Below are 21,127 nucleotides of genomic sequence, written 5' to 3'. Positions count from 1 at the left end.
TTGTGGACAGTGTTATTGAACTGTGGGAAACTTTGTGAGGTGATTGTCCCTTAAAACGAGAAATTGCTGACTAGATTTTGATGTAATTTGGCAAAGATAGATAGATAGTTTATTTATTACAAGCTGACCCGTGCAGTTCTGCTCACGCTGCTCACTGCTTGTTGCTCGATAAAAACCATTCCTGTGTCTTAAATACAATTTAAAGTGAAATATATATATAATAGCCCTAATTCGGATAGTTCATACATACTTTAATGCGAAAAGACTTTTCCCCGACCTAATATTATTATGTCTTTGTATATAAAGAAAAATTAAACACTGTAATGTACGCACGCTTATTACTTTTGAACAACCGGACTAAAGTGGATATTTTTTTTTAACATATATTTGTTACTGTCGGGATAAGGTTTACGCATTTTTGTACGCTTTCATATGTAAACCACTGAACCGATTTCAACGAATTGTAGCATAAATATAGTTTAAAACCAGAGGTACGATACAAACAAATTTTCTTTTAAAAATTGACCACTAAGCGGCAGAATCTTCGAACGGGAATGACACCATATTTAAAGACCTAATGAAAAAAAAGATTGTTATAACTATGACTTCCTGCCTGTCTGCCCTTATCACTGATTCCCGGTTTCTGAGGTACATTTAGCGGTAGTATATCTATTCAATAGCGTTTAAACACATATAAAAACCGCTATTGAATAGATAAACTACCGCAAAATGTACTAAGAAACCGAGCACCACGAACATGCATTTTACCTTAAAATGCCTAACGTTTCGGCGCAGGTTGCACTCGCCGTGGTCCCAGGCAGACTGGAGCAGCGATGACAGGACTTCGTGTATATGAGGCGGACGAATGTCCATCCACCCTCATATTTTGATTTTTCCAACCGCCAACACACACTACACTAACCGTGTCCCTATTCTGTGAGCTAACCGATTGCGAAACATAGCGAGGTTTTGTAACAGTAATCACTGGATTCCACGTCGCGGATAATTTGAAGCCGTCTTCCCGATTGAAATTTGGATGTTTCTTGATTTCGATCGCTTCACGAACAATCCTCGAGTAGAAATGTCGTTCAGTGGAGAGGACTTGAGGGCGATGGAATTCAATCCAGTGATTAGTTCCTGCTTCGAGTAGATGTTCCGCAATGGCTGACTTGCTGATTTGACGGTTCTTAACAGCGGCGATATGTTCCTTGACCCTTTCAGCTATCGACCGCTTAGTCTGGCCTATGTAGGAACTACCGCAGCTGCAGTTGATCTTGTAGACACCTGGTGTTTGAAACGGTAGTACATCCTTCGGTGTGCCCACCATGCTGCTGACTTTTGCCCCCGGCGTGAATACTGTGCTGATGCTGTATTGTTTCAATACATTCCCTATCTTATCAGTCACTCCTCTGACGTAGGGCAAGTAGGCGGGCTGTCTGTTGACCTCCGGATGTTTACTCCGTTTCGTGATCCTGTTCCTTCGTCGACTTACGTGGTATCCGTTCATTCGTAGTACCTCCTGAACATGTTCCAGCTCCTTCCCAACATGTTCAGGGTCACAGAGGTCATGAGCTCTGTTCTTCAGTGACGTCATAACGGACTGCAAGTGACGGGGATGGTGATGTGATGTAGCGTGCAGGTATCTATCTGTGTGTGTCGGTTTCCGGTAAACACAGTGTGATAAGGATCCATCGGGTTTCGCGGCAACCCTCACATCTAGGAATGACAACGACCTGTCCGTCTCCATTTCGTAGGTGAACCTCATCTTAGGGTGAATGGAGTTTAGGTGTTCTAGATATTGATCTACTTCCTGTTGACCTCCTTGGATAATGCAGAAGATGTCGTCCACATATCTTTTCCAAAGCCGTATGGTTTTTGGTCCGAGTGCCAATGCTTTCTCCTCAAAGTGCTCCACCCAGAGATTAGCCAGTGCAGGGGCAACGGGGCTGCCCATTGCGACGCCATCAATCTGAAGGTAATGTTGGCCTTGGAAAAGGAAGTAGTTGCCGTCCAAACAGTTTTTAAGAAGATCAATATAGTTAAACGGCATCTCGTTGTCCTCTAGCTTGGTCTTTACCACGTCCAAACACTCCTTAATTGGAACATTGGTGAAGAGCGACTCGACGTCAAAACTCACCATGACATCGCCCGGTTCCAATCTAAGGTCCTTAATAATCTGGACGAAGTGCCGCGAATCTTTCACAAAAGACGGTGTATTTCCCACAAGTGGCTGCAATACTGACGCAACGTACTTTGCAAGGTCGTAAGTAGGAGAGGCGATTTGACTCACGATAGGCCGCAGTGGTACGTTGGACTTGTGTATTTTGGGCAGGCCATATAATTTCGGTGGTTGGTGCGACTTCGGTTTATACAGTCTTTCGTACTCGTCTTCCGTGAAAAGGTCCTTGTTGTCCTGTATCAGCGTCCGTATTCGTCGTGTTACTCTAGCCGTAGGGTTATATGATACCGGTTTATATACCTTGTTATCACATAACAAATCCCGAACTTTCTGTTGGTAATCAGTTGTATTCATCACTACAGTGGCGTTTCCCTTGTCGGCCTTAAGCACTAATATATCCCGGTTATCCCGAATAAGTTTCAGTGCTTGACGCTCTTCTGCAGTGGTATTACTCGCTGGAACCTTCGATTTTCGTAATATAACCGCAACGTCCTGTCGCAGGGTATCGGCGTCGCCGGGCGGTATTTTATTACGAGCAATCGTTTCCTCGACGCTACTGATTACACTTTCGAACGGAATTCGCTTAGGCGTTAGTGCGAAGTTCATGCCTTTGGCCAAGATGTTAATCGTAGGTTGGTCTAAACTCACATTTGAAAGGTTTACGACGGTTTTAGTCAGTGGATCGGGTACAGCCGGTGACGTATTTTTCTCGACATACCTTCGGTTGTACTCCTTCGAGAACTTACGCTCATGGGTTTCACTACACAACTCGAAGGTCCGAGAAGCCTGAAGATACGTTACCCGATCACACAAGTCGTAATCTTCGCGTGATAAACTAACACTACACTTCACATGTAACACGTATAACTCGCTATGAATACGGTTAAGCTCACTGTGTTTGTTCCGTATTAATTGTCTCAGAAGCCGTTCACTCGCGTTATTTAGAATATTACGGGAATGCGCAATGTCATTACGCGGTTTGATACGTACACACGTAGGTAATAAGTTCCGTCGAGGTCAGTAGCGTCGAGGAAACGATTGCTCGTAATAAAATACCGCCCGGCGACGCCGATACCCTGCGACAGGACGTTGCGGTTATATTACGAAAATCGAAGGTTCCAGCGAGTAATACCACTGCAGAAGAGCGTCAAGCACTGAAACTTATTCGGGATAACCGGGATATATTAGTGCTTAAGGCCGACAAGGGAAACGCCACTGTAGTGATGAATACAACTGATTACCAACAGAAAGTTCGGGATTTGTTATGTGATAACAAGGTATATAAACCGGTATCATATAACCCTACGGCTAGAGTAACACGACGAATACGGACGCTGATACAGGACAACAAGGACCTTTTCACGGAAGACGAGTACGAAAGACTGTATAAACCGAAGTCGCACCAACCACCGAAATTATATGGCCTGCCCAAAATACACAAGTCCAACGTACCACTGCGGCCTATCGTGAGTCAAATCGCCTCTCCTACTTACGACCTTGCAAAGTACGTTGCGTCAGTATTGCAGCCACTTGTGGGAAATACACCGTCTTTTGTGAAAGATTCGCGGCACTTCGTCCAGATTATTAAGGACCTTAGATTGGAACCGGGCGATGTCATGGTGAGTTTTGACGTCGAGTCGCTCTTCACCAATGTTCCAATTAAGGAGTGTTTGGACGTGGTAAAGACCAAGCTAGAGGACAACGAGATGCCGTTTAACTATATTGATCTTCTTAAAAACTGTTTGGACGGCAACTACTTCCTTTTCCAAGGCCAACATTACCTTCAGATTGATGGCGTCGCAATGGGCAGCCCCGTTGCCCCTGCACTGGCTAATCTCTGGGTGGAGCACTTTGAGGAGAAAGCATTGGCACTCGGACCAAAAACCATACGGCTTTGGAAAAGATATGTGGACGACATCTTCTGCATTATCCAAGGAGGTCAACAGGAAGTAGATCAATATCTAGAACACCTAAACTCCATTCACCCTAAGATGAGGTTCACCTACGAAATGGAGACGGACAGGTCGTTGTCATTCCTAGATGTGAGGGTTGCCGCGAAACCCGATGGATCCTTATCACACTGTGTTTACCGGAAACCGACACACACAGATAGATACCTGCACGCTACATCACATCACCATCCCCGTCACTTGCAGTCCGTTATGACGTCACTGAAGAACAGAGCTCATGACCTCTGTGACCCTGAACATGTTGGGAAGGAGCTGGAACATGTTCAGGAGGTACTACGAATGAACGGATACCACGTAAGTCGACGAAGGAACAGGATCACGAAACGGAGTAAACATCCGGAGGTCAACAGACAGCCCGCCTACTTGCCCTACGTCAGAGGAGTGACTGATAAGATAGGGAATGTATTGAAACAATACAGCATCAGCACAGTATTCACGCCGGGGGCAAAAGTCAGCAGCATGGTGGGCACACCGAAGGATGTACTACCGTTTCAAACACCAGGTGTCTACAAGATCAACTGCAGCTGCGGTAGTTCCTACATAGGCCAGACTAAGCGGTCGATAGCTGAAAGGGTCAAGGAACATATCGCCGCTGTTAAGAACCGTCAAATCAGCAAGTCAGCCATTGCGGAACATCTACTCGAAGCAGGAACTAATCACTGGATTGAATTCCATCGCCCTCAAGTCCTCTCCACTGAACGACATTTCTACTCGAGGATTGTTCGTGAAGCGATCGAAATCAAGAAACATCCAAATTTCAATCGGGAAGACGGCTTCAAATTATCCGCGACGTGGAATCCAGTGATTACTGTTACAAAACCTCGCTATGTTTCGCAATCGGTTAGCTCACAGAATAGGGACACGGTTAGTGTAGTGTGTGTTGGCGGTTGGAAAAATCAAAATATGAGGGTGGATGGACATTCGTCCGCCTCATATACACGAAGTCCTGTCATCGCTGCTCCAGTCTGCCTGGGACCACGGCGAGTGCAACCTGCGCCGAAACGTTAGGCATTTTAAGGTAAAATGCATGTTCGCGTTAATTCCCGTATTCTATTATACATTAAACATGCAACGCGAGAGTTTAAAAGTTATAACCGAGCACCAGTTAATCATATAAAACGCGGCTCTCCACAGAATATCCCTAGTCCTCTATAAATCAAGAATTCGATATATTTCCCGTGCTACACTATATTTCATCGACATGGCTCTCTGCCGCATGCCTGTGTACAACACTGTAGCAACTATGAACATAGCTGCCTCACTGTGGCCGCTCACGACGCATACTTGCTGTACTTGCCTACGTAAAGACAGCTTGAACAACTTTGACACTAGGTTGACCACTAACCATACGATAAGATGAATCTATACTTCCCAACCTTTTCTTAGTCTGGGACCACTTTTATATTATTCTTGTTAGCAGGGACCACTATGTAAGGATATTAGAAATAAAGTGTAATATTATCGTCCTGAAAATTTAAAATTTATAATCATTCGCGGACCACATTTTGACTTCCACAGACCACTGGTTGGGAACCACTGATCTATACTTAATATTATAAAGCTGAAGAGTTAGTTTGTTTGATCGCGCTAATCTTAAAAACTACTGATCCGATTTGGAAAATTCTTTCAGTGTTAGGTAGCCCATTTATCGAGGAACGCTATATATCATCACGCTACGGCCAATAGGAGCAGAGTACCAGTAAAAAATGTTACAAAAACGGGGAAAAAAGTAAAGTATCTGATTTTTTGTATTGTGCACACACTTGGACACTATAAACAAAGTCCTGCAACGTTGGCCAGTTTCAATAAAACTGACCGTTGTAGCCAAATATCGGCCAGGAGGATATTATTACCTCCGTCAGCCGCGAACCTTGCATACGAGCCTCTCTACTAAGTTGGCTCAGTCTTGCTTCATTCACATACATACATACATACATACATACATGTTGTCATACAGGACCGCCGCCCAACTAGCACACAAGCGCTATAACAAGCTGCACAATGGCCGGTTAAAGGATTTTTATAACGCCTTAGGCTCCTTAGTAAGAAGTATAGTGGTTCTATAAGCGGCTACAGATCTCTTGTAGCGTCAAATAGGCCCATACTGTCCAGCTTATAGCTCGACAATGGATCTACAGTGGTCGTAAATAGTAATTATAATAGTACGTAGTATAGTAGTTGTACAGGAGCGCTAAAATAAGATAAAGGTGGTATAATCGCGCTACAAGAGCTTTTTCGCAGCTTCGTGGCGCTTACCAGCTGTTGTACAGAGGTGGTTAGCGCCACGAGCGTTCGAAAAAGCTCTTGCAGCGCGATTATACCACCTTTACCTTATTTTAGCGCTACTGTGTAACGGTTATAAATGCTAACGCTCTAAATTAGTAATATGGTCGGTTTATTATGGTGTAAACTAAATATATTGTATTAAAATGAATCATCAGTGACAAATGAGGAGACATTTTATTTTTACGGATTGGATTATGAAAATAACAAGTAGTCTATCGCTTTTATTTCTTTGTGTACGTGATATGAAAGTGCGAGTGCCAGTTTGCTGTCAATATATATGTATATTATCGTCAATATTTTCATGCGCCCTCAAAATATTCAGTTTTAAATGCAAAAATTATATAGATATGTGGATTTGGAAATTGTATTTTGAACATAAATAAGACTTTGAGGGTTACAGATAGTTTAATTAGAGTTATAGGTAATAAAAAATGATTTTAATTATGTTAACGTTACCAGGCTATAGATTTGTATGTTCTTCAAAAGATCGTAATAACCTCAAAAATATGTTTACCAAAATCTGTAATGGCGTCTCGATCAAGCAGCTCTCAGAGTTGGTTACATCTGCTCTAGCGGCTTAAGCTGTACAAAGGCTCTAGTGTTTGCTGTTGTAGACCTCAAGGTTCTGCAGTTGTGGCATAGGAGTGCTTCAATATAATTGTTTTGGTCGCACACCAGCATTTTACTCGTACTTTTAGGGGTCAGTCGTTGAATATTAAAATAGATTGAAAATCTTTTTTTTTTATTTTATTTATTTTATTTATTTTATTTATTTTATTTATTTTATTTATTTTATTTATTTTATTTATTTTATTTATTTTATTTATTTTATTTATTTTATTTATTTTATTTATTTTATTTATTTTATTTATTTTATTTATTTTATTTATTTTATTTATTTTATTTATTTTATTTATTTTATTTATTTTATTTATTTTATTTATTTTATTTATTTTATTTATTTTATTTATTTTATTTATTTTATTTATTTTATTTATTTTATTTATTTTATTTATTTTATTTATTTTATTTATTTTATTTATTTTATTTATTTTATTTATTTTATTTATTTTATTTATTTTATTTATTTTATTTATTTTATTTATTTTATTTATTTTATTTATTTTATTTTAAACAGTTGACAGACTGAACCACCACTGCACCTATGTAAATATATTATGATAATAATTTTAAGCTTTAGTATAATGGTATATTACTCGGTTATAGCGCTTTAGGTGCTTAACATAATTCTGTAATCCCCATGGCTGTAAAAATGTTTCGAATGATACCTTATACATCTATTTGCCGTACAGAAACCATATAAATATCTGATATAACGCTCAAGGCGCTATTAAAGACCTACGCAACTCTTTTATAGATGAGTAATACACTAGCCCTAAAAAAATCTGTTATAGAACCTAAGGCATTACAAAAAGCTTATTTACGCTCTTGAGCGCTATAAGCGCAACGCATAACTCCGTTTAAACTCCTTTATCTCCTAAAGTCCCCTTATACAGTTAACGGTGTTATAGAAGATTCCATTAACTCAGTTATACTTCCCTAGGCTGTCTAGCGACGCAATTACATGCTCATATATCACTATAAGTCATTAGTTTCCTACTAAACGGCTACTGTCCCGCCTAGCTGTTAAAGGGTTTTTTAAATAGCTAGTATACAACTTATAGAGAATTGTACAGCATTTGAACGACTCTTATGCAACTATCAGGCTGTATAACGACTGTATAAGCAGCTTGTGTGCTAGTTGGGCGGTTACGAGTAGCACCTGAGACGCGAGGTTATTTTGATATATAATGTGTCTATTTATAAAGGACGATTTATATTGAGTATTAATGTAATGATAAATGTATATCGACTGTAAAATAGTAAGTATTATAATGTCTCGCATTCGATTCTCCGGTTAGGCAAAGCACTGGATATTTTATCTAATATATAAAATTCTCACGTCACAGTTTTCGTTGCCATACTCCTCCGAAACGGCTTGACCGATTCTCATGAAATTTTGTGAGCATATTGAGTAGGTCTGAGAATCGGTCAACATCTCTTTTTCATACCCCTAGGTGACACTTTTTTATTTAGGTATATGGCATAACAACGTTTGCCGGGTCAGCTAGTTTGATATAAGAATATTTTTTCTATAATAGTCTGGTAACGTGCCCGGTAAATTGCAATAGGCTCGCCCCTTATATGGTGAAACGTGAGTGTATCTCATATATCTCTTTCTACATCACCTCAGCCTTATAAATACAATATTTACAAAAACTCTTTCTATGTAGCCAATGGTAGTGCACGACGCAAAGCCAAAAGGTCTTGGGTTCGAATCCCAGATCAGGCTGGAAATTTATGCGTTGGTTATTTGTCAAAAAAAATTAGTAATAGCTCGGAGATAAGAATTTAATATCTGTGCCTTGGAGAGCATGGTTTTTGTAAAATTGACCGCCGTAGCCGAATACTTGTTAAGACACGGACATATTCAGTATTATAAAAAAACCTATATAACAATGAAAAGTATTAGTACATTACGTAGTTTAAAAAAAAGCTAGCCTTTATTAAAAACTTTAGAAAATAAAATTCGTTTTAAAAAGTATCTCAGGTGTTAATACGATTTATAAACTATCTGTGCGACAACATCCAAATAAGTTTAGTAATTTTAGAGTAAAAGAGTAACAAACATACTGTTCACACAATCATTTACATTACAACTAACTTGAGTCCGCGGCGTCACCCGCGTTTTTTATAACATAAAAAGGATCCCATATCCTTTCAAAATATACAATCTACCAAAATTTCCCAAATCAGTCTAATAATTTTAAGCAAAAGAGCGAAAAAACAAACAAAATCACTTTTATAATATTACTAGCTTCTACCCGCGACTTTGTTCACAAAAAAAAACCCTAAAGCAAAAAATATCATGTGTTAATACTGGTTATAATATGTATACCAAATTTCATTTAAAACTATTTAGTAGATCTTACGTCAAAAAGACAGAAACATACATCCATACTCACAAACTTTCGCATTTATAACATTAGTAAGATATTAGGACTAACAAAAAATAAATATACAACCTCCTTATACTAAAACTATACAGAAACATTTCAATAACAACTAATAGAGAATCGATTGATTCTATAATTAAAAATACCAATGGCGTCTCGAAATTTACTTACGAAACTATTTTTACCCAAAATTTCACAAAAATATATCCGAAAATAATGTTTTTTCTTACCTTGAGACATTTAAATGGGAATTTTCGTGATAATATATACGTGTTTGGTGATAAAACCACCTGTTTCGTGGTATTGTTCGGAGCGATATGACACGTGGTGCTCGGGCCACGCGCGCGGCGGTACTGCCTTGTTGAAGCGAAGCTGGCTAGGAGACCTCTGTGGGGTGGATAGTGTGGGGAAATTTGGGAAAGTTGTGGGTAAATTTTATGGGAAAAGTTTTTTTTGTGCGTTATTTTATTATGTTAGACTAATGCTTGGGTTCTGAGTAAATTTAGCGGTAGTTTATCTATTCAATTTTTTATATGAGTTTTAAAGATATTGAATAAATAAACTACCGTTAAATGTTTTGAGTGTATATAAAGGATATTCTTCTATAGTGTTTGTAAGTCGGTCGGTTAGCAATAGGTATAGATAAAAGTTACGGAATTCTTTTGGCTGATGTATGTTGTAAATTTCAAGAATTGTTACTAATTTTAAAGCTGATTTTATCAATAGATAGCCATGAGCGGCAATTTTTCTAGATAATTATGAAAAATATTTACAATTTAAGGTTTTAATGGATAATTCATAAAAATTCTATATGATTGAACTGAAATATGGAAATACTTATTGAATTCGTAGAAAAGAATAGCACTAGGATTGCAATAAGAAAATTATTTACCGTACGTTTAAGGTTTCTACCATAGCAATGTTGATGCAACCGAGAACTAAACAGCTTTATTTTGCAGCAAAACTGTTAACACTGCACCACACTTGCAGCCAAAATGTTCACTTAGCAGTAAACTCAATTTCACTAATAGCGAACATAACCATTTTAAGGAAATTGCGCATCACACATAGCAACACTAAAGGCTTCGCGCGCGTGCGTTTTGCCATTTAATACTACAAAATCCCTCCAATAATACAACAAACAAATATCAACCGTCTCTCATTGAAATAAAGTTTAAAATCACTTAACTTTTAATAGTCTTATATGACTTTTTCGATATTTATATTTAGAACACCTCCAAAAATTAAAACATTCCAATTTCGTACTTTTTGTATTAGAAATAAAGTCTATATTTCTTTGAACTAAATGCTTTCATAAGACGTTCTTCATTCGAATTTCAAAATAGTTTTTTTTTTCGAATGCAAGGCAAAGGCACAGAATATGGTTGAACATATTCTTCCAATGTTTTCTCTTGATTTTTAGTTTTAAAATAAATATTTTAGTACAAAATAAATTCAACCTTATCGTTAAAGTTATAAAGTCGATTTTGGTTTGAAACGTGGACTAGACCCGTCATTTCCAAAAGGTCATAAGTGTTATATTTTTGCAAAGAGAGATGTGCTCTTTTAGAACTACATACTCGATTGCTCTAAGATAGTTTTCTAAAGCGATATATAGCGATTGAAAATTAATCTTATGTTAGTAGTATAAGAGTGATTTTTGCTTGAAATATGTTGAGCTTATAAGTCTTTAAAGCTCTTAAGTATTCGCACAAAGCTTTTTACGCATAGAATTAAATGTTTAATTTAAAAAATGAAAGAAAAAGTTTTTATAATATACTTTTAAGTTCAATTCCCGGGTTAGACAAAGTGTTATTTTATGCAAAAATGTATCTACCCATGTTTCTTAATTTTTTATTGATATTTTTTTCTTATATGTATATAACAATTTTTGCATTAATTTGTTTGATATTCTAGTTAATAAAATCTGAGTGTTTTCCACCAAAAATCGTCCAACTGACCATAATCTATCACCCTACTAAATAGCATCATAATCAGTTTAGCCGTTTTAGCATACCGCCCAAATATACACACACATCAATTCCTTATTAACTGAACCTGATCACTCGCAGTACTACAGTAGCTATATTACCCACTGCACTATAGGTCTCAAATTAGCTCTATCTAGATTTACAGCTTGTCTCTGGCCGCCCATAAACAAGAGAGCAGTGTCATAGATAACTGCGATTTATAGTTGCACTCTCCACAACTAGATGGCGTTGTGTAGATACGTCTCAATTGTATTTGTATATTCACACTAATTTATATATTTTTATAGCTGACCCGGCAAACGTTGTTTTGCCAAATAAATAAAAAAAAATAGTGTCGCTTAGGGTTATGAAAAATAGATGTTGGCCGATTGTCAGACCTTCTTAATATGCTCGCAAAATTTCATGAGAATCGGTCAAGCCGTTTCGGAGGAGTATGGCAACGAACGCGACGCGAGAATTTTATATATTAGATTTAAATTTCTACAAATATTTTGTATTTTATTGTATTTGTCTGGTCTCTGGCTACCCCTATGCGAAGAGGGCATGATTTTTTGTATGTATGTATATTGCATAAAAAGGATTTAATGCCACAGTAATAAATAATTAATTATTACAAAAACCAAGATAACATTTTATTTATAAAGATATCTCAAACACGACTCTTCAAATCTGGATCATTAAAATCAGTTAACCCGGAAACAATTTATAAAGTAACAAACAAACAAAAAAACGAATTGATTACCTCCTCTTTTTTAAGTCGGTTAAAGTGTTAAGTATACCAAGTTTTTGAGTTTATCTCGAACATAGCAGACAGACTCAATTTACTTACATTTAAAAAGCACTTACTTTATAATCCTTTAAATTGTAGGTGTCACTTTATATGATAAATTATGAGCAGTTTTCAATCTGTGAAGTGTGAACCGTACGCATTAAATGGGTTCTGTAGCTTAAAGTATCGTAATGATTTTAAATTAAAAAGAGGACTTATAGCCTATGTGTTATTCTGGGTTTTCAGCTACCTATATACCAAATATATAATTTCATCGTAATCCGTTTAGTAGTATTTGCGTGAAAGAGTAACAAACATCCATACATACATTCACACAAACTTTCGCATTTATAATATTAGTAGGATAGCTAAGTCTGCCTATACTGTGTCCTCAATTTTTTCGTCAAAGAATCTCTAAAAAGTTCAAAATTACTGCAAAGTAACGTTTTCCATTAACAACCTAAGTATTCACGCAAATGTTCATGACTGTCAAATATCATTCATTTATTAAATGTACCGTCTGTCCTGCGAGCCTCTCGTAATGAGAGAGTAGAGTCCATCACAGTGATCAAGTGACACTTTACATTACTACAACAACTGTTTAAACAACTCTCACACATGACATTGCTCACGATGTGTTCCTTCATCGTTATAACAACGTGATCATTATTTATATTTCTCGATTATCCTAAGATTAATCTTAATCCTTAAGCAATAACTCCTTGGGTTTATGTCAGCCTGGTACTTCTAAAGTATATTTCACCACATGGTTCTAAATAAATACGATAATACCACTCATACGCTGGTAAAACTGCAATGCGTTATGTGAGAGCTTTGGTCAGCATATGATGGATTTAATATCGACACTGAGCTGAGTTTTGTTCTATACTTGACAAAATATGAGGTTAGCTTGAAAAATTGTTCAGACTAGTTTGTTCCCGCGACTTGGTTCGCGTGGGCGGATTTTCCGGGGTAAAAGTATCCTGTCTATTAATACAGGTTAAAAATTAACTGTGTGTGACTGTCTAGGGCGTCCCCTTCCGGTATTTCCAGCTCCTTCAGCGTAAATTTTATTCATGTTAACTAGCGACTCACCCGGCTTCGCTCAGTTGAGTTGGTCTAGTATGAGCTTTGTTTCTTACGAAACTTTAAATTATACCCTTAACAAAGCTCTATCAATTGATGAAAACTGCATGAAAATCCGTTTAGTAGATCTTGTGTTCATCGCAAATAGACAGACATTCAGTGGGGAAAATAATATAATATTTAATAATATGGTTATAAAAGTTTCAATACAAATTATAACGAGCTGTATTTTAACTAATAGATTAACTAACAGTGGAATATCCTTAATGATCTCGTTATATTCTACCTCGTCCGAGAATCGAATCTATTATACAAATAAAAGTTTTGTATTCACAAAGCTGCAACGAAATAACAGCTACGCGGCTGGCATGCATATTGTCGTAGATGCGCTACGAAACTCGTAGCACATCCGTAGCACGTTCTACGATAGTTTTAGTTTTTGCAAATTAAAAGTTTTCTGCTGCATATTAAAAAGAGATATAATAAAAAATAGTGGTTTTAAGAAAATACTATTTCTATTCTACATACTTACTGTTTTATGTTTTAGGAACCTTAAAAAATCTATAATAATATTAAAATCACTTTTGCGCTCGGAACAGCTAAACTAATTTGCACGAAATCTAGCAAAACGACAGCTTAAATCCCGGAAATTCTTTCCTCAAACAAATTACAGGCAAAAGCTATTACATTACACAAAAAATACCAAAAAATATTTTTTCCTACCCTTAAAATGACTGCCATAATTTTCACCCCCATAAAATATTTAATCTCCTAAGAGCTACTCTTTAGAATAAGCTCACTCCCTAGAGGCCAGCACTCTGCAATGAGTTTCATTGTACCAGGCTAACATAAACCAGTTGGAGGTTGTAGATTAGCTTTATAAGCCTCTGGAGACAATAGAACGATTTTATTGGCAACTCTTTGATCTTACTGTGAGCCTAGTAGTTTTATTTGGGAAAATGATATGTAGTGAGGTTTAGATATGGATGGGTATCCTATTTTGACCAATTAGGAGATACTTTCCTTAAAATGCATCTATGAAGCGTAGACTCCACCTATGTATATTAGTAACAGTAACTTAACCGCCAAAGCTTAAAGCAAAATTGGCGCACAGTCGTAAATAAAGGTATGATGATACCAATTTTACAACTTTATCCAACCTAATATTCATCAAAACTTGATCAGCAGTTTATCGTAATTTAAGCATTACACACAGACTAACTTTCACAATTATATTTTTTTAAACCCATTACTGACCCACTGCTGGGCAAGGGTCTCCTCCCAAACGAGGGAGGGGTTGGGTACTTTGCATACCCTCAATAAATGTATTAAACAAATTTTAGACAATGAAGCTTTCCTCACGATGATTTCGTTCACCGTAAGAGCAAAATTATAATATTAGTATAAATTCTATAATAATAATAAAAGATTCAATTCCATGATATTAATTAGTTGTTATTTCATCAAAATTGATTCAGCAGTTAAGCCACTAAAACGTCACAAGCAAACATCCACATTTATAATATTAGTATAAATTCCTCCCGAAGTACCAGGCTGGCAGTAAACACAAGGAGGTATAAACAAATCTGTGCGCTTAGTATTAATGAGCTCTATTAACACGTCCCTCTGTTAGGGCTGTCGAGAGAATTTATATAACAACTAGCTGACCCGCGCAACTTCGCTTGCGTCACCTAAGAGAATGGGTGAAAATGTTCCCTTTTTGTAACATTATTCGTTGCCACTCCGCTCCTAATGACCTTAGCGTGATGTTATATAGCCTTATAGCCTTCCTCGATAAATGGGCTATCTAACACTGAAAGAATTTTTCCTTCCTGAGATTAGCGCGTTCAAACAAACAAACTCTTCAGCTTTATAATATTAGTATAGATTTGTTGAAGAGAAATTCTTTAGCGTGGCTTTTGTTCCTGCCTACATACTTTGAAACAAGGTGTGGTGTTGTGAAGGTATTTCAGTACATAGTATAAAACAAAGTCGCTTCCCGCGTCTGTCTCTATGTCTGTGTATGTATGCTTACATCTTTAAAACTACACAACCCATTTTGATGCGGTTATTTTTAGTAGCTAGAGTGATTCAAGATAAAGGTTTATGTGTGAAAGTTATAGAGTTTTATTGTAAAATATTTTTTTGAACCGGGCGAAGCCGGCCGTAAGGCCGTATGTTCCCATTTATATACATGTATGAGATTAATGCGTAAAAAAATCTAAAAAAAGTTTTGAGGTAACAAGCAGAAAAAAAAATCAAAACACAGTCGAATTTAAATTCCACCTACCTCCTCCTTTTTTTCAAGTCGGTTAAAATAGATACGATTGTTAACCATCTCAAATCTCCTCAACGATAATATAACATCTTTGTATCACGCAGTCGGATAAAACCACATTACCGGTTTAAAAGAACAATATATGAATTATTATAAAAGCATCTTCATAACAAGAGGAAATTAAGTTAAACCATTAACTAAAGACTGAAAGAATCTACGTAATTATGAAATAAGGATAATACGCGGAGTGTGCGCGAGAATGTTGCTTAGTTGTTGCACGGATGTTGTATTGAATATCGCAAGGATATTGCATGAATGTTGCAACAATGTCACATGAGTGTTGCATGAATATTGCCAGAGTAATGTTGCAAGAATATTGAAAAAAAAATGTTGCAAGAATAATGTTGAGTGAAAGTTGCTCGTATGTTGCATGATGTTGGGATGGTTTAGGAATGTTTTAAAGATGTTGCACGACAAGACTTAGAATCTGTTGCGCGGATGTTTCGAGTTCGATTCGTTATTACAATTGGGTTAATGTTTACCTGTGTAATATGTCTATGTTAAGTAAATGATAAGCGATGAATTTACTAGATATACATATATACATGCCCATAGGCAAGTCTGCAGTCATGTCCGCATAACCTTCTACCGATCAGTAAACGATCTGTGGGTTAAGCAACTGTTACCACTGTCATTTTATAGAAGGGTGACCGTATACTGGCATTTGAATGGAGCGTCTCCATTCACGAGGGTATGTTAAAAATCGGTCCCAGTTGTTGCCTATTAAGATAACACAACATAAGTTGTGTCAAAGGCCGAACGGCTTAAACAACTTTGACACTAGGTTGACCACTAACCATGCGATATATAGGTAGTTCCAAAGTTGCGTGAATGTTGCGCAATTGTTGCTTCATTGTTGCTCGGCTGGTAGTCAGTGAGTTCAATTTCCGAGCTTATGTTTTAATTATTCTGTAAATCCTGCTGAAACGGATATTACAGCCACAGACTACTATATACAGTATAACTAACTTTATATAACTAAATATGATTCATGAAAAACTATGACGATGACGAAATGACTCTTGAAAAGTGAAGTAATTTTCGGAAGGTCGGTAATTCTGTTCCCGGGTCGGGTAAAGAGCTAGTTGGCCCGATCGTAAGGTCGCTGATTCTATTCCTGTGTAGGGCAAAGTGTAAGTATAACCACAGGTGCAGTATTTTATATAGTCACGGGATAAAAAAATGTTTTAAAAGGGAAATTGAAATTGTATAACAGTAGTCAGAAGCTTGAAAGTCTGACAACCAGTCTTAATTAGTATCGTGTTATAAGGCAACTGTGATGTGTAGGTCTGATAGACAGTCGCTGCATGTAACATACTGATATTCAGCTGCATCCGGTGAGACTGGAAGCCGACTACAACATAGTTGGAAGAAAGACTAGACATTATTGTCCCACTGTATATTGTACTCTATGTGCTGAACATTTCACAAATTGCGCTAATTACAGGTGATTACCGAGTGTTGTAATATTAACGAGTCTCGCTACAATTATGTTTCATACCACTTGTGTATGAGCCAGTTGACCGACCTCGCGGAATGAGAGGAGTATTATGATCATTTTGAGAGGACACTCACTAGACTAGACTAGACTACTAGCCATTGCCTGCGACTCCGTCCACGTGGACTATACTTCGCACTAGATTGATTGAAAGATTGAGAAAGGATTGCTCAGTTGGTTTGGTTATATAAATAGAATGAATGAATGGAGATTAACTACTCAAAATTGTGCGTATGTAAATGGCAACGCCGGGAGGGGGCGTTCTAGAAAGACGTACACAGAGCGTATCGAAGGTGTCTCGCTCTGGGGTTTATTATCCGTATAGTTACCGCCCCTACGGGAGTCCTAAGATTAAACATATATTATCCTTTGTTCTACCTTGGGTCTTATACTATCTTTGCACAAATCATCTAAGTCGATTCAGCGGTTTAGGTATAAAAAAGAAACAGAGTTACTTCTACGTTTATAATCAAAAAATCAATAAATTAACAATAACCGAGACCGACTTTTACGTGCAATGATCACGTTGTTATAACGATGAAGGAAAACATCGTGAGCAATGTCATGTGTGAGAGTTGTTTAAACAGTTGTTGTAGTAATGTAAAGTGTCACTTGATCACTGTGATGGACTCACGAAACAGCCAAAATCACATTTAACGGGCATTGAACTGCAGCTCTCGTAATTTAAAGTCAAGTACTTTCTCTTCACATAATTAATTCATAATATTTATTAATTTCTAAGCGAGTTCAGTTTTAATTAAACTCTGTGTACAACGCCATCTGTTGGCATGTCGTAAACAACTGTTATAAACACAACTTATTTTAATTAGTTTTTGTTAAAATTATTAAAGACTTTATGGCGCAGTTGGTAGTGTGACCAACTGCTGATTGTAAAGTCTCAGGTTGGATTCCCGAGTCGGGTAATTATGTGTTCATACAGATTCTAATCTAAATGTATATTCATCAATAATCTTTAAATAGTTTTTGCGTAAAAGAGTGACTAATATACATACAATTTCAATTCGTTTCTTTTTTGGAACAAAATGTACTAAGCCTAAACCTTAGTGATACATTTTACGAATTAACTAAATTTTATATTAATAAAGCACTATCCCCGCTACATATTGATATATCACTTAACCAAATTTCATCAATATCGATTCAGTAATTCACCTTTAAAAACATCACATACAACACACTAACTTTCCCATTAACATTACCTAACACATACATTTCTCTACTATTTCAAAAAACCCTTACTTAAAGCCGTTTCACTAATTAAACTGCCTACATTTCCACCAGAGGGCGCCACCGTCGCAAAGAGTTAGCGACTCAAACGCGATTCAAACGCGATTCAAAAGCGATTCTATTCAACAGCAGTGAGGTGGATCGTTTACTTGCAAATTTGACTTATGCTTCCCTAACTAGGAGTAAAGGCATGTTTGTATTGGTGGGGAAGCCGGTATTTGGGTACTACTACTGATCGTATGGTTAGTGGTCAACCTAGTGTCATAGTTGTTCAAGCACAGGCCTTTGACGTGGATTAACGACTGTTATCTTAATTGACAACAACTGGGACCGACTTTTTACGTGTTCTCGGAAGCACGGCGACGCCTAGTTCAAATACCTATGCGGTCAGCCGGTCACCCATCTATGGAACGAACGCGCCAAGGTTTGTTTCCCCACCCAGGACAAATAATTGTGTGATGAGCACGAGTATTTGTTCTAAGACTGGTTGTTAATGTATCTATACAAGTATGTATGTAGAAGTATATAAGAGTGTCTATCAGTTATTTGGTTACCATAGTACAAGCTCTGCTTAGTTTGGAATCCAAATGACCGTGTGTGAGTTGTCCAAGAATGATATGATGATATGACTATTGACTAATCAGAGTTTACAGAAAGCTTGTTATTTAGGCCGTTATAACTCAGCCTTACCCCACTTCGCTTCACGGTGCAACTGCAAAGAGATCGCCTTGAGAACTGCGCTAATTGCTCGCTATGAATACAGCCGAGTACCAGGACTACATAAATACAAGGGGATAGACAGTATCACTCACCGGTGGGTAAACGATCAGTGTGTTAACTTGTACATTACATAGATGTAGGTGCAGTGTTTGAGCTGAGCGTCTCCGTGATACAAGTCACGCTTGTTATTTAACATAACAACAGTTCACGACAAACATTTTAACTACTTTGACACAAGACTACTAAAACTAACTATAGAAGAAAAAAAAAGGACTGAGTAACATTCATCATTCATAGTCGGTCATTCATTCATAGTCAGCCATTCATTCATCATCAGACATTCATTCATCATCAGACATTCATTCATCATCAGAAATTCATTCATCATCAGTCATTCATTCATAGTCGGTCATTCATTCATCATCAGTCATTCATTCATCATCGGTCATTCATTCATCATCAGACATTCATTCATCATCAGTCATTCATTCATAGTCGGTCATTCATTCATCATCAGTCATTCATTCATCATCGGTCATTCATTCATCATCAGACATTCATTCATCATCAGTCATTCATTCATAGTCGGTCATTCATTCATCATCAGTCATTCATTCATCATCAGTCATTCATTCATAGTCGGTCATTCATTCATCATCAGTCATTCATTCATCATCAGACATTCATTCATCATCAGACATTCATTCATCATCAGTCATTCATTCATAGTCGGTCATTCATTCATCATCAGTCATTCATCATAAGTCGATCATTCGTCATCGGTCATTCATTCATAGTCAGTCATTCGCTCATAGTCAGTCATTCATTCATCATCAGTCATTCATTCATAGTCGGTCATTCATTCATCATCAGTCATTCATTCATCATCATTAATTCATTCATAGTCGGTCATTCATTCATCATCGATCATTCATTCATCATCGATCATTCATTCATCATCAGTTATTCATTTATCATCGATCATTCATTCATAGTCGGTCATTCATTCATCATCAGTCATTCATTCATCATAAGTCGATCATTCGTCATCGGTCATTCATTCATAGTTAGTCATTCGCTCATAGTCAGTCATTCATTCATCATCAGTCATTCATTCATAGTCGGTCATTCATTCATCATCAATAATTTATTCCTCAATGTCAATTTTATAGAAAACGAAGTATATTTTATTTGAAATTTAAGTAGAAATTGTTTGCACCTACATCTATGTAATGTACAAGTTACGCGAACACACTGATCGTTTACCGATATTAATTACAATTATTTATCTTTCTTAACTGCAAAGTATGTAAGTATAGATTTGTAGGGTACCTTTCAGTTTCATAACTGTTCCGTACTACTTAAACTAGCAGAGTGAAAGCGCACTTGACCTCGCCCTCACATAGTGCTGTGAGTCACTGGCAAATAGAAAAATACAGCTGCTATATTTAATAGCATAAATTATTTACAAGTTTATTAAACTTTATAATATGTATTTCCTTTTAGTGCTGTGATGTTGAACATTACATTAATACTAATATTATAAAGCTGAAGAGTTTGTTTGTTTGTTTGAACGCGCTAATCTCAGGAACTACTGGTGCGAATTGAAAAAATCTTTTACTGTTGGATAGCCTATTTATCGAGGAAGGCTGTAGGCTATATAACATCACGCTACGACCAATAGGAGCAGAGTACCAGTAAAAAATGTAAAAAAGGGGGAAAGTTATGACCCATTTATAATTCTCTCTTAAGTGACGCAAGCGAAGTTGCGCGAATCAGCTAGTAAATGTATAAGATTCTTACAACCCCTAAACGGTTGTTTTTCAAAGTAGTACCCGGATTGCGTAAATAATAATGTCATTTTGTTTAAATATAAGAAAAACGGGAACGAGGGTCTACAAAAACGCGTACTTTTTTACTGTATAAAATCAAAATCCAATAATTTATTCATTTATATCAAATGCTGACACTTATGATAGTCAATGATACAGAGAGTAAATTTACCGCCAGTTCGGAAGGTAGGAC

At 36.9% G+C, this 21,127-nt stretch overlaps 1 protein-coding gene across 2 annotated transcripts in view; it reads right to left on the bottom strand.

Annotated features, from left to right (window-relative positions):
• LOC142985422 (Kv channel-interacting protein 4-like) overlaps nt 1-21,127 on the bottom strand; it is a 112,335-nt gene that overhangs the window by 53,461 nt on the left and 37,747 nt on the right. Inside the window, exon 1 of one of the 2 annotated variants that reach the window (XM_076133582.1) lies at nt 9,683-9,797. The exons of the other annotated variant lie outside the window; for it this stretch is intronic. The gene's annotated coding sequence lies outside the window, so the exon portion shown is untranslated. Of the gene's footprint in view, nt 1-9,682; nt 9,798-21,127 lie in introns of those variants that run through there. 2 annotated transcript variants of the gene reach the window in all.

The sequence above is a fragment of the Anticarsia gemmatalis genome, chromosome 30 (genome assembly GCF_050436995.1).
Source record: "Anticarsia gemmatalis isolate Benzon Research Colony breed Stoneville strain chromosome 30, ilAntGemm2 primary, whole genome shotgun sequence".
In the NCBI taxonomy this organism is placed as follows: domain Eukaryota; kingdom Metazoa; phylum Arthropoda; class Insecta; order Lepidoptera; family Erebidae; genus Anticarsia; species Anticarsia gemmatalis.
This window is presented reverse-complemented; position numbering and strand designations above follow the sequence as displayed.